Source organism: Adiantum capillus-veneris, chromosome 16 (genome assembly GCF_014529385.1).
Source record: "Adiantum capillus-veneris isolate H3 chromosome 16, ASM1452938v2, whole genome shotgun sequence".
Lineage (NCBI taxonomy): Eukaryota > Viridiplantae > Streptophyta > Polypodiopsida > Polypodiales > Pteridaceae > Adiantum > Adiantum capillus-veneris.
The window spans coordinates 67,013,530-67,030,824 of record NC_140946.1 but is presented as its reverse complement, the minus strand read 5'-3'; the positions used below and the strand labels follow the sequence as shown (position 1 = coordinate 67,030,824).

The window sequence follows — 17,295 nt, the reverse complement described above, 5'->3', positions numbered from 1 at the left end:
TTTGACATTTTCCCATGTGGATAGAACTTTAGCTTTTTTATCATCCTATTTATTGCATTGAAAATGTACATGAATTGTTTGAAGCTAATACTTGACTTGAATGTCTCTAGATTTGACAACATAGAATGTGTATAGATTTGAAATAAATGTCACCATTTTCTTACCAATGAATAAACTTAAAATTCCACAGAGAGCTAGAGAGTGAGATGGAGACAAAAACACAAAGAGAGAGAGAGAGAGAGAGAGAGAGAGAGAGAGAGAGAGAGTGGGGAGAGAAAGTGAGAAGAGAGGAAAAAGTCAAAGCGAGTGAGGAGAAACATTTTGACGAAAGTTCTATTCATGTGGACATAACTAAAGGGTGCAAAATGAGGAAGGAGAGAGAGAGAGAGAGAGAGAGAGGACCAAACGCAATCGCTTAGGGAGAGTGAGGATAATCCTCATTATCAAAATTTTGACCATGTGGACAAAATTGTGGGATGGAGAGAGAGAGAGAGAGAGAGAGAGAGAGAGAGAGGACTATACTCACTGACTTGGGGAGAGAGGAGACATATCCCGACTTAAAATTTGACAAAGGGAACAAAAATGAGAGTACGAGGGGGAGATAGACAAAGAGAGGGGGGAGAAAATACAAAGAGAGTGTGGTAGTTGATTAAATTTACAAATTTGCAGATGATTATTTTGTAAGTATTGGTGTAGGTACTGCCACTCATGGAGATGGCAGGGCCATGTGGGAAAAGTTTTAAAAGTGAGAGAAAAGGGAGAGAGAGAGAGAGAGAGAGAGAGAGAGAGAGAGAGAGAGAGAGAGAGAGGACCATTATCACTAAATTAGGCAGAGTGAGGAGAAGCTCACAAAGTTTTGATTGCACATACAAAACTAAGGGATGGAGGGAGCGAGAGAGACTACCAAGCTCATTGACTTAGTGAACTCAGTTAGAAGAAGCATCCGCACTAAAGTTTTGATCATGTGTGTGAACATGTGGGATAGGGAGAGAGCACAAGAGTAAAAGAAAAATGGGGTAGCCATTGACAAGGGGAGAGAGAGAGAGAGAGAGAGAGAGAGAGAGGGAGGGAGAAACAAGCTCACTCAATTAGGGGGAGTGAGGAGAAACATCCTCCCTAAATATTGATCAAGTGGACAAAACTAAAGGTTGGAAGCACAGAAAGACATACAAAAGGTGGGGGGGTGGGCAAACTTTAACGTAAGAAGAGAAAAGATACACGTTGACTAAAATTTTGTCCATATGGACAAAACAAAAATGGACGAGAGAGAGAGAGAGAGAGAGAGAGAGAGAGAGAGAGAGAGAGAGAGAGAGTGGAACTATAATGCTCCCCAAAAAATAGAGATAAAGAGCTAGAGAAAGAGAGAGATAGAGCACATGTGTGTGTGAGTATGTAAGGGGATGAATATGGTAGCCATTGTGAAAGAGGAGAGAGAGAGAGAGAGAGAGAGAGAGAGAGAAGGGCGGGGAGAGGGGGGGGGGGGGTCAAAACTCACTCACTAAGAAAGAGTAAGGAGAAACATCCTTGCTTAATATATGACAAAGTGGAAAAAATTGAGAAAGAGAGAGAGAGAGAGAGAGAGAGAGAGAGAGAGGAACCTTAGTTTCTAGGTATTCTACTAACTATGCACAAGTTTGCAATTGAGTGAGTGAGAGCCTAAGGGTGGAACCGTAGCTGCAAGAGTGGAACCCTAGTTGGTAGGTTTTCTTTTAAATTTGCACGAGTGTGCAATTCTTAATTGTTGCATATGTGATGTTTAGGTACCCCCTAGCGTGTTTTCCTAAGAGGGTACAAGTGATAATGTGGTGAAGGAGGTGTTCTAGAATAGGCCAGAATTGATCTGTTTTTAAGAGGAAGCTAGAAGCATGTCAAGTTTCAACAGTTCTTTGGACACCAATTGTACTAGAGAGACAAGGTTGACATCTTTGAGATATGATGTCTATGGCACTTTTCATGGGAAGAAGATAGTAGGTGTTGTGGATTCTAGGGTGCTAAGTGATGGTAAATTCCATCAAGAAATAGGTGATGCCAAGAGAGCTATGCAATTAATAAAAACTGTTGAAGAAGTAAGTAGAAAGCCAAAAAAACATGAAGTGGAGGTAGGAACAAAAAGCAATGGCCAAGCTTATCTTGAGCAGCAAGAGGATTAAAGTGTAGGCTCTTGTGATCATGTGAGTAAGAGGTTGGTTGGGGGTTTGACAACCAATGGTTGACATGGAGGGAGGATCCCAGGTACTTGTTGAGAAATCTTTAACCAAGATATGGGTTAAAGGTGGCATTGTGCCTTCTGTGCCATTGGATGAGCGGAAGTTTGAGGAATAGGTATATGCAATTGATATACAGGAGGTGATGGTGGATCGCAATGAGCACAATTGTGAGAAAGGGCTTGAGGATGCTCGGATTAATGATGTTTGAGGTATGGAGATGATGATGGCTTGGGTGCCTATGCTAGAGGAGTTGTGAGTACAATAGATGGGTACTATTGTGCATGAAGGAGATACTGAGAATGTGGCCTTGACAAGCTTTCAAAGAAGATAGGTGGGTTATAGTTCAGAGAAATTATGGTAAGGGTGGCTATGCAATGACTGATCCATCAAGTCCAAGATTCTCTTGAGGAGGTGTCTATGCTACATGGTTGGGAGGGAGCATCACGTATATGTGCAATTTTGTCAGCTATGTGTTTGTGCTATGAAGGTGATGGAGTGCTTGCTAGTGCTGATTGGTTTGAAGTGGACAGTAAGACAAAAAATATTTGGAGCAATGGTGGAGGTGTGCCATGAGCAATTTGTGTCTGTGGATGCCTATGTACTAGGGTGTTGCATTATGGAGAGGTGCTGCAAGTGGATGGATACGATCGATGTCAAGTGTTTGACCCAGGTGAAAACCATGCTATGATGCACAAGGGGATGGGCAACCCTCTTGAGAAAATGATGTAGATAGTAGGTGTCAGTTGTTGTACATATGATAGCACATTTGGTATGCACATTTTGTTTGTTTGCTGTTGTAGTTTTTTTGGTTCCATAAGTCTTTGTATGGTTGAACATAAATGTTCAACTAGGGGGTGCGCAATGATGGCACATCCAAAGATGTTTGGTGATGGAAGTGGACACATGCATTGGTATGTATGTTGGAAGTTGCAAGCCAGACTACTAAGGCATGTACAAAGGTCCAAGGAAGCAAGGGATATCAAGAAATGTATCTCTAAGTTGGTTTTCTAGGCCAAGGGGTCGTGTGTAGGGCTAAAAATTTTGGTGGCTTAGGGTGTCTAAGGTGCTATAAATAGATGCCAGCCAAATGTAGTATTCGGGGTGCTCTGTGTGCTGGTTCAGATTGCATCTCAATCGGATCTATCGAAAAAAAGATATTGCAGTTTTCATGTGTAATGCTTTGCAGATCCTTGCCTGATTGGGTGGGTACAAATGAATGATCAGAACTAAGGTCATTAGATGGACTTGAAGGGCTCAAATTGGGGTACATGCCGATCTTTTTGGATATTCAATCGGAGGTCAAACCGGCTAGTTATGGGCCAATGAAATTTTCATGGAGTTCAATTGTGTGGTAAAATGACCGCGTCAATAGGCGTGCTACCTAGTATGTTTTGAGCTTTGATACGGGCAAAAGATACCAAAGCAAGAGATATCTTGTGAGAATAAGCGACATTTTCCATGTTTGCTATGAAAGCCCCTCTCAAGCTATGGCCATCAGATTTTTCAAGCTCCCAAAAGGTGGACAACCACAATATCCAACAAGCCTTGCTCATACTCAAACGTGTATCTATATAGCCCTTGGCCAACGATGGCTAGAGATGCAAGACTCTACAGACTCTACCTAAAAAACCTCTCAAACTGAGCAGCATCAAGTTTCCATCATCTACCACACACACAGAGAGAGAGAGAGAGAGAGAGAGAGAGAGAGAGAGAGAGAGAGACGAGGGTTATTGCAAGAGAAAAAAGAGCCTCAATGCTTTGGTGATTAGCAAGAAGCGACCAAGACAACCATAGGGGAGGGAAGTTAAGGAAGTAGGTAGCGTGCGTAGACTAACTCATAGCACGCAATGGTCAAACTAAGGGGAACCATAGCAATAACGGACACAGAGCCACAAGCCATACACACCAATGACACAATATTGGCAAGACGTTGCAAAGATCGGATGCTAAAGCAAAGCGAGAGAGAGAGAGAGAGAGAGAGAGAGAGAGAGAGAGAGAGAGTTACTTGCAAACACCCTTAGGCGATCAACATGTCACACACCTAAAATTTCCATTTATTTGTACTTTACCAATAGAGCCTCGCTTGTCCTTCCAAGTTCTCCAATGACCTTCAAAATTTATCATAAAAGACCTTTCCAACTTCTCTTCTACCTACCAGTGAACCTAAACTTAATGCAAAGAGTAAATATTTTTCTAATATTGGGGACACCTATTGGATAAAGTTTGAAATAAGCAAAAAGATAAGCTCAAAAGCCAAGGAAAAAAAAGGTTGAAGTGTGAGAGTTGAGTAGAAATAGCGCTCTGACACTATTGCTAAAGAAGAGCTTTTTTTAGAAGGTAAGGAAAAGGAAGAAAAGGAGGTGAGGGCTCACAAGCAAAGATTTTCTTGGGTTATGGAGAATATCAAGAACAAGATGCGAAGATGGGAGTACGTGATCCTCCCCTTTTCAAGTAGAGTGAAGGTAATCAACTCGTTTATGCTTTCTTATTTAGCTTCTGACGGTCCGTTGCTTGAGCCAGCCAAAAGCATTTCAAAAGAGTTCTTGAAACCAGTGAAGAAATTTCTATGAAAGAACAAAACTAAAGAATCGACACCCTGGCAATGGGCTAAATGAGAGATAGTAGTGAGATGTATGGAGCAAGAGAGTCTCAATATTCTTAACCCTAGCACCCATGTTGCAGAGGCCCAATGTGCCAAGTTTGTGGTGTCACTCGCAAAGCAAGATCAGGCTTGGGCTCTTATGGCCAAGGCTATGACTGATAACTCCAAGATGTGCTCACAAGGTGGCCAGTGGAAAGGGCTCAAGGTGCACGACAAGCTTCTTGCTCCTCGATGGGTTGTCCTGCAACTTGGTGGGATAACAGGTGAAATCGCTCGCAAATGCAACAAAGCAGCTGAATCCTTGGAATGGGGAGACATGTCAAGGTATTTTCACAACTCTATAACTATTTGGTCCCCTTGGCTTTCTAAGTCTGGAAGCATCCTTTTGACCCCTTTTTGGAGGGAAGTAGCAAGAAATATTAATAACAAAGGCATCAGGCATATAAGCCAACTTTGGGATCACGACAAGAATGGTTGTTGGAAAGGAACGGACTAGCTAGCCCTCCAATTTAATCTAAGTGAGGTCAAAAGATTACTGCTTAGCAGAGCCCTAGAACAGCTTAACATGTGGTTTTTGCCAAACTCTGAGTCCAAATTTAAGTGGAAAGCGTGGCAGTGGCCCACCAACATACATTTCCTTATACCACAAACTAAGGAAGTGTACCTCTCCCTTATGTTTTTGAAGGATTGATTCTCCCCGTTGAACAAGCAGTGGCCAGAATCAAGGTGGGAGACAGTCGTGTGGTACATTTGGCACCCAAAGTGGCCGCATGGAATGAAGGTTTTCTGAGGGAAGGTTTTATGCGTAGCCCTACCAACCAGGGTAAAGATCTACATCAGGGGGATTGGTCCGGATAGATGCTTGCAATGTAGAATAGCTTTTGAAGATCTCCCCCATGTTTTAAGGGAATGCCCGATAATATGTGGCCCTAGAGGAAAGATTGGCAAATGGGTCCAAAAGACCTAGAAAATAGGATGTTTCAAGAAAGATCCCTTCTTAGGAGGGAAGGTTTTTAAGAGCCATGCTCTACTCATCGCAACTCAAACTACTTTAAACATGTGTGGAAGGCAAGGAACCGTCGGATCTTTGAGAACACCATGGAAGTTGCTAAGTTCACGTAGATAATCCAAGAGATCAAGGGAACTATCATTGCAATTAGAAAATACATGGACTCTGATGAGTGGAACAGGACCCAGATGATTGGCATGAATGGGTAATGATGAGGACCCATCCATTGTCATCGGGGTGTCTCCCATGTTAGCCAATGTATCATTGATCAGTTCAAGATGTCATGTCTCGTGGAAAGCAAGACATTAATCTATAATTCTATGATTTTGCTAATATAATCTACTCACATTGTGAGTTTTGGAAAAAACAAAAGGTGAGGGCAACATTTTCAAAAGCAGGGAGGCCTTCTTTTTGGTAAAGGAGGAGAACAAAGAGAAATGTGAAGAGCTTTGTGCACTCGTGGAGTTGAAGCCACACGAGTGAATCGTCGATAGTGAAGTGGCTCAAAAGGGCCAAAGATTTGTAGAAGACGGAGCCAACAAGGGCTACTGAGAAGAGGACCTGTTGTTGGACTAAATCCAATGGTGGGTGTTCTGTTGAGGTGTGTGCCGATGGAGTCAAGTTGCAAGGGAGGTGCCTGTCCCTCTATGCAAATTGGTGATTAACATGGTGCGACGTAGAGCAGACTATATAAATTTTGTTCATGGTGTTTTTTGTTGAAGAAGCTATCATTTCCAATTTTGGCACATCTCTCCCCCTTTTCTTGTTTGCTTGTCTCTAGGGTGTGTGGTGCCGGTGTGCATGCCTAGCCTCCTATGCGTGTGAGAGAGAAAGAGAGAGAGGTGTTAACTTGTGGAAGAGTTGGAAGTAGGCAAGGTTGATGTGATTGTTGTCTAGCAATTGTGCACAGCATGCCTGCATTGGGTGAGGTGCAGGCGAGGCCTTCCTAGTGTAAATTGTTTTTTGTTGAAGGTGATTTTGAGAGGACAAGGGTCCTGTGAATACCCTAAGCTATATAGGGGCAACTGTGTGTTTGTCGGGTGTGTTCCCCATTCCCATTCTCCATCTTCTAGAGCTCGTATGGAGGAGCACACTGATTTCTCCTTGGTGATGTGTTCATAAGCAAATTAGTTGCCCAATTTTTAATGCTCATGAGGATGCGTACAATTGAATCACATATTTTGAACTATTTATTCTCTCATTGCGGATGTGGAGTGATGAAGAGAATCTACAGATAGTACCATGGTTGTTGCACACTAAAGAGAAGGCCTAGTTTGATGGTTTGAAAGTTGCCAGAAGAATTGGACTGGTGTTTGAGGTCAATTTTTGAGCAGGTTTCAAAGTGTGGTGTTGGCTGTTGAAGCTGATACAAGGATCAAAGGTATACAACAAGATGCAAGTGAAGATTTTGATGCTTTTGTTGAATAGTTCAAAGCTTGCTGGAAGGATTTGGTTGCCACTATCCAAGTCGAAAATGCGGAATTCTTTAAGATGGAGATGTTTTTAGCTTGCTTACACCCGCGAGTCCAAGAGAAAGTGCAGTACGAGGAACCAAAGAGCTATGATGAAGCTATCAATGTTTCCAAGGTAAAAAGACGCAAAGTGAAGAAGGAATTAGAGATGGATTTGATGCGTAATGCAAAAATGGATTGTGCACCTAGTCTAAGACGGATAGAAGGGATCCAAAAAGTAAATATTATTCCGTATATTGGTAAACATTTGATACAAGCTAGTAAAGCTGATGGTAGAGTGGACAAGACATCACATGTGCATATGAGACCTCAAAGGTTGCAACAGGGCCTATTTAGGGTCCCCCCAACATGTTTGCCCAAAAAGGATTTGAGTGAGAAGGTGGTGGAATGATGTGAAGAGAAAGAAGATGCTCTAGAATAGGCCATGAGGAAGGTGGTGGAAGTGCCAAAATTGACGTGTTTTGAAGAGGAAGCTAGAAGCATGTTGGATTCCAACAGTTCTTTGGACACAAACAATACTTGGGGGACACGGTTGACATCTTTAAGATATGATGTCTATGGCATTTTTCATGGGAAGAAGATAGTAGGTGATGTGGATTCTAGGGTGCTAAGGGATGGTAAATTCCATCAAGAAATAGGTGAGGCCAAGAAAGCTATGCAATTGATAAAAGTTGTTGAGGAAGTAGGTACAAAGCCAAAACAATATGAAGTGGAGGCAGGACCAAAGCAGTGGGCAAGATTATCTCAAGCAGGAAGAGGATTAAAGTGTAGGCTCTTGTGATTAGGTATGCCTGGATAACGAGGTTGGTTAGGATTTGATGACCCAATGGTTGGCATGGAGGGAGGATCCGAGGTACTTGTTGAGAAAGGTTTAGCCAGGATATGGGTTAAAGGTGGCATTGTGCCTTGTATGCCATTGGATGAGGGGAAGTTTGGGGAGCAAGTACATGCAGTTGATCTACAAGAGGTGATGCTGGATCTCTATGAGCAGGATTGTGAGAAAGGGCTTGAGGATGTTGGGATTAAGGATGTTCCAGGTACGGAGGTAAATGTAGAGTTAATGATGGCCACAATGCCTATGTTGGAGGAGTTGCTAGCACAAAAAATGGGTACAATTCTGCATGAAGGAGATATTAAGGATGTGATGTCTCCCAAGCTTTTTAAGGAGATAGGTATGTTATGGTTGAGAGACATGCTGGTGAGTGCGTTTATGCAATGGGTGATCTGCCAAGTCTAGGATTATCTTGAGGAGGTGTCTATGATACATGGTTGGGAGGGAGCATCATGTACATGTGGAGTTTTGTCAAGTATGTGTTTGTTCCATGAAGGTGATAAGATAAGGTGCTTGATTTGATGCGCGCAGTAAGCCAAAGGATACTTGGAGAAATGGAGGTGTTCCATGAGCAGTTTTTGTCGGTGCTAGAATGCTGCATTATGGAGAGGTACTACAGGTGGATGGATGCAATCAATGTCAGCTGTTTGACCCAGGTGGAAATCGTGCTATGATGTAGAGGGGGTTGGGCGATCCTCTTGAGAAAATGATGTAGATAGTAGGTGTCAGTTTTTGTACATATGATAGCATGTTTAGTATGCACAATGTGTTTGTTTGCTGTTGTCGTTTCTTTGGTTCCATAAGTCTTTGTGTGGTTGAACATAAATGTTCAACTAGGGGGTGTGCAATGATGGAGAATCTAAAGATGTTTGGTGATAAAAGTGGGCACATGCATATATATGTATGTAGGCAGCAGCAAGCCAGTATGCTAAGGCATGTACAAAGGGCCAAGGCAACAAGGGATACCTAGAAATGTACATCTAAGTTGGTTTTCCAGGGCAAAGGGTCCATTTACGGGGCTGAAAGATTTAGTGGTTCAAGGTGTCCAGGGTAAAAATAAATAAATGGATAAATATAGTGTGTGGGATGCTTTGCGAGATGGTCCAGACGGCTCCTCAATCGGAGCCACTGAGAAAAAGATATTGCAGTTCGAATGTGGAATGCTTTGCAGATCCTCGCCTGATTGGGTGGTACAAATGAATAGCCAAAACGAAGGCCACTATATGGACTTGAAGGGCTCAAATTGTGGTTCATGCCAATCTTTTGGGATTGTCAATTGAAGCTTGGACGGGCTAGTCATGGACCAATGAAGTTTTTGAGGGGGCCAGTGGTTGGTAAACTGACCGCATTGATAGGCATACTACCTGGGATTCTTTTGAGCTCAACAGGATTCTTGAACGTTGCAAAAATTGTGTGGAGTTTGTCAAAATTTATAGCTCATTGATTGAAGTCATGGGCACTGAGATATGCTTAGTTCAAGCTGGCAGGCAAGCACGACAAAAAGGGATCGGGTGGTTTTTCATAATTTTTGAAGGTCAACGTTGTTCAAGGCCACGAGGTGGTCGAAATATGGTGAGGCTGCTAAGATTTTGGATTCAATAGGTGGAGCTCCAATGCACCGTGATCGGGAAATTTATTTGGCTTATTCGAGCACATGTGAGCACCCAAAAAATGGCAAGCATGTGCTAAAAAACTCCCTAGGTATGGATGCAAAACTAAAAGGGATGGCTAGAGTTTGGAATAAGAAAAAATCTAAGCTCAACTTCTAAGGAAAAGTTTGAGACAGCGCCCAACCCTATTGCTATGGAGAAAGAAGAATAGGAGGTTCTCTCGCTATTGCTAAAGAATAGTTTTTTTTAGAATGTAAGGAAAAAGAAGAAAAGGAGGTGAGGAAAACGTTTCTGAAAGGGAGGATGCCTTCTTTTTGGTAGATGAGGAGAATTGAGAGAAAAGAAGAGAGCTTTGTGCACTCACGGAGCCAAAGCCACACAAGTGAATTGTTGATCGTGAAGCGGCTCAAAAAGGCGAAAGATCTATAGAAGAGGGAGTCAATGAGGGCTACCAAGAAGAGGAGTTGTTGTTGGAGTGAAGCCAATGTTAGGTTTTTTGTCGAGGTGTGTGCGGATGGAGTCGAGATGCGAAGGAGATGTGTGACCCTCTATATGAGTTGGTAATGACCATGGTATGGCATAGAGCATGTTGTTTTCATTGAAGAAGAAGCTATCATTGCCGGTTTTTGCGCGTCTCTCCCTCCTTCCCCCCTTTTCTTCTTTGCTTGTTTCTAGTGTGTGTGGTATTGGTGTGTGTGAGCATGTGCACCCAATTGTCCCCCGTCCCCCTATGCGTGTGAGAGAGAAAGAGCTAGAGGTGTTGAGTTGTGGAAGAGATGAAAGCGGGCAAGATCGATGTAATCATTGTCTAGCAATTCTGCAATACGTGTGTGCATTGGGTGGAGGAATCTCAACTCTCGAGCGAGATTTTTCGAGCAATCCCTAAAACGAGCAAGACTGGCCAAGGTACACTATACACGACAGAAATCAAACTGATTTTCTAGGTGACAAAAAAAAAACTAAAACAAGATTACACCTAATTTTAATGGTAAAACGACCACAAATATTTGACAGAAAAAACCCCTTGAAGAAGGGTTTGGTAGATGATGTGGACTAGAACAATTGGAACCCATACAATGGCATGTTGATATTCCTCTTCTTGGAACTAGTTGCCCTCAAATATTGGAAGCTCATTTCTACCACCATTGATCCTTGTTGGGAACAGTGGCACCATGATTCCAATGGATATAAATCTCCTATTCCTACCTCCCTACATGTAGGACCACGAGACTTATACTACTAAAAGAGTAAGGTTGTTGCCACTCAAACAGATCCCATGAATAAGGAGAGTCTCGGATCTTGGGCTTCTCTTCACTTCTTCTTCTTCTTCTTCTCCTCTCTCTTGTTCTACCTCAAGTTATTGTGGGTTGATATACGATAACATACTATGCATTTTAAGTTACTCTAGAGAAAACGGTGGAAACTTGAAAATAATTCTTTTATTGCAATGAGGCTACTCTTTTGAGAAAATCCACATCATGGTATATATTAAAGTTTGAATCACACCATCATAGGTAGCCTTCTATCGGGGGTGGGGTGGGAGTTAGTGGTGTTGCCAAAGGTGGTGGCGACAAACGTGTCAAGGGAGGTGGTAATGGTGGGGGATTATAAAGAGTGCTTTGATAGAAGAGTATGCAAGGTTGATAAAGCTATGAACAATTTTCTTATGAAAACTTTGTCCACATGCTAGTTCTCTTTCACCTACCCATATCGATAGAAACCTAAGTTTAATGTAATTCCACCTATAAATTTTGAGATTATCTTCAAAATTCAAAGTAGAAGGTGAATAAACATACAAACTTTAGAGAAATTTAGTGTAAAAACCTTCTCTTAAATTTTCCATGTTTATATGAGCACAGCTCAAAGCTCCTAGATTGCTCGGAGTTCCTAGTCTGCTGAGTTGTCCGTCATGCCTCGGCCCAGATTACTCACCCAACATGTGATGCCTCTACGCTGAATACACTTTTTAGACCCATGGTGTATGATTTTCATTATAGTCAATTGAAATTCTTTTCTTAATGTGGCTCAGCCCTCCATTTTTGTTTGTACTCTATCTACCGTTTGGGAGTTGTACGTCCATCAATGCCTCATAGCAATTCAAATGGATGGTAGTCTAGCATTGTATCTGTCCTCTTGCAAAATGACGTGACCCATGCCTCGATCCTAAGCACCCCATAAGGTAACCCCCTTCAAGGGGTAACCGAGAGGTTGGTTGTGCTACAAAAAACAATATTGTGCCATGTTTAGACAACTGTGCTGGCTAGGAAAGGTAGATCTCAGGGTCCCTAATCATTGAAAAATTTGGTTTTGAAGGAGTTGGGCAAGGAAACTCACCAATAGATGAGGCAAGAAGGTCCTCAAGTTCAACTGTCGTCATTTTCAACAACTATATAGCATAAACAAAACCCTTCAAAAAATCTCTTTGAAAGAGATGTGGACTCTTTCACATACAGGCAAGGCTCAGTGCTCGAAAAAACTTTGTTATGAAAACTTGGCAAACCTATGTATGAGAAGTTTAGTGGTAAAATGACTAAATTTGAAGGGTTTCACACCCAATGACGCTAAATTTCTCTAAATTTTAAAGGTTTTCTCACTTTCAAATTTAAAAATTTAGAGGTAAATCTCAAAATTTTCAGGTGGGATTGCATATAACCTAGGTCTTTTTTTTCTACCCCTCCCCCTCTCTTTATCTCTCCTCGCTCTCTCTCAATCTCTTAAAAAAAAAACCTCTAAAAGAGCCCGCACCGGCATGGACGTTTTTCAGAGAGATTGAGAGAGATGGAGGAGAGAGAGAGAGAGAGAGAGAGAGAGAGAGAGAGAGAGAGAGAGAGAGAGAGAGAGAGAGAGAGAGAGAGAGAGAGAGAGAGAGAGAGAGAGAGAGAGGAGGAGGAGGGGATTGCATATGGGCGAGGGCAGGCTGGAAGGGAAGAGGCTGAGGAGACGGAGATCATACATGTTGTAGGATCAACAAATCTGTGCGGATGTGCATAACGCGACCTTGTACTCTATCACAAGGAGATTTTCAACATGTTAACGCAACCCGACCTAATCTCTTGTCGCACCATCGTTTTTGGTGTTGCGGCTTGCGTAGGTTTTTCCAAACCCAATTAAGCATCCAATGTGAAGAATCTTGGTGGTTGTTGGACTCGGTGAGGTAGGGGAGGGAGAGCACGCGCTCCTGCGAGGCAAGAGTTCAGATTTTTTGTTGGGGACGGATAGAGGCAGCAAAAGGAGACCTCTGGAGAGGCGCAACTGCTAAATCGCACTTCTCTCTCTCCCTTTTTTTACTTTTTGCAAAGAAAGAAATTGTTGAGCATAGATTCTGTAGGTTTTAAAACAAAAATTTGGCCAACAGATATGTTGCAACTCTTGTCAAAAAAGGGCTCATTCAGTAAGACTAAATTTGAAGACTACAGCCTCCAACAAGCTGAGCCCTTAGGACATCCTTCGGGTAGCCTCCTTCGCAAGAATTTTCTCCTTTGCCTTAGTATTGGCATGTGACTTGACCCCCATAATTCCACCACCCCATTGCCTTCGAAGAGCATCAAGCCGGTCATTGAAGTTCGCCTTAGTAGCTTCTACAATTTTGCTAAACTCCAATTTGTCCTCCTTTTTAACTGATGTGAGACATAGACATAGGCTGTTTTTGAGTGGACAATCTGACTAAGGCGGGCATTGCCTTTCACAATTTCATAAGGAATACCCATCTTCTTGCATAGATCTGGAAGCCAAATAACCACCTCAATGGGATCCAAATCATGTGCAATAACCACGAGTTGCACTTTCCCCTGCTCAATCAAGTAAGTGACATGGTTAGTTCCACACTTCACAACAATAGGCTTCTTACTTTCAATAGGTCTTGCCCTCGGTTTCTGCCTGGGCCTTCTTCAAAATGGTGCTCTTTCTTGGTAGCTTTGCCCTCTGGCTTGTACTTGATAAGCATCTTGAAGAGGCTAGACACCAAGTTCTTATCTAGAGTCTTGGTAGACTGGTTCAAAGCAAGCGGAACTTTAAGACGCTGATTCAAGACCCTCCTTTGCCTTTGAAGGCGAACATACTTAGGCCACTTAACAAATTTTTGCAGGTCCTTCTTTGGAGGCAATGCTCCTCCTATGCCAAACTGTTTTGGCCTCTTCTCAAACAAAGGATTTTCGACCTTCTTTGGGGTCTTTTTCTTTTTCATCACTGCAGGTACCGGGAGCTTTGTCTCCCTCTTCAAGGCCATGGCAAATTCTTACAGTGAGACTCTGGCCGATGGATGAGTGCTTAACCCTCCTGCTCCTACAAATGCTTGTACGAGTCATGACTAAGAGTCTCTCTCTCTCTCTCTCTCTCTCTCTCTCTCTCTCTCTCTCTTCGTAGAGAGAGAGAGAGAGAGAGAGAGGATAAGTGAGGGTTTTTCTGTTGATGCTATCAGGACATTGGTGATGCAGATGACAGGGGGCAGAACGAGTAAACATCAAAGTGGACATGAGGGCAGAAAAGCTTATGATGACTTAATTCTCAAGTAATTAATCCAGTGGCTTCAGTGAAGCTAGCTAGTGCAAGCCATGGTCTGATGAGCCTTTGGCTTGAGTCACACTCCTCGTCGAGCTCTGTTGATAACCTATTTGAAAATTTGATGAGGCAAGCATTTCAAAATGATCTGCAGACAAACAGAAACATCTCTTATCACCGATTCATTGTAGAATATGGTGTCCGCAAGAGTTGGTTAATGTGACGTAGCTCCAAGGAGATGTAGCATAATTGTAGCGGAAGTGAAGTAATAAATCAGGTGCAATTAGGAAGCAAGAGCTAATTGACCATCCGATATTGGGAAGAAGCAAGAGGCATGAGCAGCAGCTTGCACTACTATGGCATGATTCTTACAGTTGTCAATATTTTAGCTGAGTACAAGTAGTAGTACTAGCACCAACCTACAACATTTGAAGAGCATAATAGTTCATTGCTTATTAGATATTGTTGGGAGACGTTGTAGCAATGACCTAATCGCAACCCACACCAAAATTATCAAATCCGTGGATCAACAACTTGGCTAGGGCATGGAGGCACAAGCATCGGATGAATAGAAATAGAGGATTCAAGAGAATACCTCACCAATGCAAGTAGAGATTAGCCATGGCAAGACTAACTCTCACCATAATCTAATCACTAATCAATCAACTACTACACACATCAAGTCCACCAAAGTCCAACTTGCCAATCTTATGGAGTCACAAGAACACAGTCAACACAAGCATCCATGATCAAAGCACACACTAATTGCATTGAAGTTGGCTTTCCCAATCATCACATTTTAACAAGTTACTCTAATCACATCACACACAAGTGGCTCTTAAACCTTCACACACTTAAGTACACAACTAGGCACAAGCTCTAATGACATGACCAAGAGTGCACACACACTACACTAATTGAGAGAATTAGAGAAGTAATAAACTAATTGAAATACTTAGGGAAGAAGAGGGTTAAGATCAAAGCAAGAAGTACATATCTCTCTCAAATCTAGAATAATGAGAGTATAATACTACCTCATGACATAATGAAATTAAAGAAGATAATATTAATGATTAAAATAGGGATTAGATTAATCAAGCTTATCTAATTACAATGGATTAGTACTAGCCTCTTAAGCATGGGCATTATCCATAGAATAACACGAGAGAGAGAGAGAGAGAGAGAGAGAGAGAGAGAGAGATCTCAAAAGTGGATTGTCAAGAGTGGATACTCAAGGATGAAGCCTCCTTGCATAAAGGCTTCCTAAGCTAATGCAAGTTCATAAACCTATTAGCCTAAAACTATGTGACCAATCTTAATAAATCATTCAAGTCTATCATGTCTATGGGCTATAAAAAAGCTCATAATCTATTAGTACATTGTCAAATATTTTTGAAGCTCGTGGAAGTTTTGTTTTTGTCATTCATTGAAAAAAGTAAAGCACATCACAAGTCTACCACCCCAAGGCAAGTCTAAGTATGACTCTCGGCTCCTTGAACCCTCAAGAAGGTGTTCCAAAAGCCTACTATCCCACCAAGGCGATGTCTAACCCCTATCAGCCCAAGGCATCGGTTTAGGGCCTTGACCAAGCAAGCCAAGGTGATTCCCCTCACCTGCCAAGTACCAATAAGGTGATAGGCCTCACAAAGACACAACATGACATATAAATTTTCTTTTCATGGGTCTAGTAGCATTTTTTCTACTTTTTCTTTGACACTTTTTTGCTTCATTTTCATTTTTTAGCACTTTTTTATTGCTTCCATCATGAGATGCTTATGGCAATTGGACTAAAGGACTAAAGCTTAATCATAGCCCTAGGTCATGTAAAAAATGAATGGAGTATTAAGACTATCATTAAGAGTCTAGAACTAATGAGAAATTAATCTACATTAATCTAAGGTCAAGGCCAATTACCTATGATTAGACTATCCTTAGATTAATCTACATTAATCTAAGGTCAAGGCCAATTACCTATGATTAGCACACATAAAACCTAATTTTTTGATGAGTTAATATTCACAAAGCAATGTGTTGAAACTTTAGGATGCCTAGCTTTCGAACATGAAAAAAACATAGCTTTAGAAACAAAAATTACTTAAGAAAAGCATAGAGAATGAAGAGATAAACAAAAGAGCACAATCATGGGAGGATTACACCTATTCATGCTCTTTGTGCATCCTTGAGCAAGCATCCCCTTTGTAGAGAAGTCTCTTGATCTTTTTATTACAATCCAAGCTAATTTCAAGCTAGGTGTAAACACAAGCTCCAAAGGCCTTTTATTGAAATCAAAAAGCATTGTTGGGGGTTCCATCGTTGCAATAGCTCCAATGGCCAACAAAAGTATCAATCCGGAGAATTCAGCTACCCGGCTAGGACATGGAAACACTCAAATGGTTAGTGACCTAATTGTGGCAACACAAATGTTTAACTCTATGAGGTGAGCTTCTCGGCCTACGGAGGAGCTAAGCTGCAATGAAGGGAAATCTCTATATCCACTTCTCTTCACCTCTAAGCAACCCAATCACACACACTACGATTTCAAGACGCACACAACACTAATCCTATCATGCCACACACTAATCGCAAGCACACACACATAGATCTATGGAGCACCCAACTCCAATCAAACCTACATGCACACACAAGCAAAAGAGGGAAATCACACAAGATTAGAGAGGGATTAACCACTAATTAGTTAAGATCTAGTTAATCTAGGCATCATAGGCAATCCTAAGAAGCATGAGAGAGGCATAGTGAAAGAGAATGAATCATTGATTAGTGTTAATCAAGTCTCATGAGCAAGGAGAAGCTCATGGACTCCATAGTCACACACCTCTAGAGCTCTCACCAAAGAGTGCTCTCAACAAATGAGCTTGAGAACCCTAATTTCATTTACACACTACCTTATGTACCTAGGGTAAAAATATGCAATGTCCGGGCGCCCAAGGCCTTTAGGGCTCCACCACTTACTGAATTTGCAACCTAGGCATAGTAACTGACCTATTCTTTACAGCTTGGAACTCCCATTGAGCCCGTAACACATTAAAAATATTACAGTGGCTTGAA

General features: G+C 41.9%; 1 pseudogene; it reads right to left on the bottom strand.

Annotated features, from left to right (window-relative positions):
• Positions 1-13,167: 13,167 nt before the first annotated feature.
• LOC147439211 (large ribosomal subunit protein eL8y pseudogene) lies at positions 13,168-13,957 on the bottom strand (annotated as a pseudogene).
• Between the last annotated feature and the right edge of the window lie 3,338 nt (positions 13,958-17,295).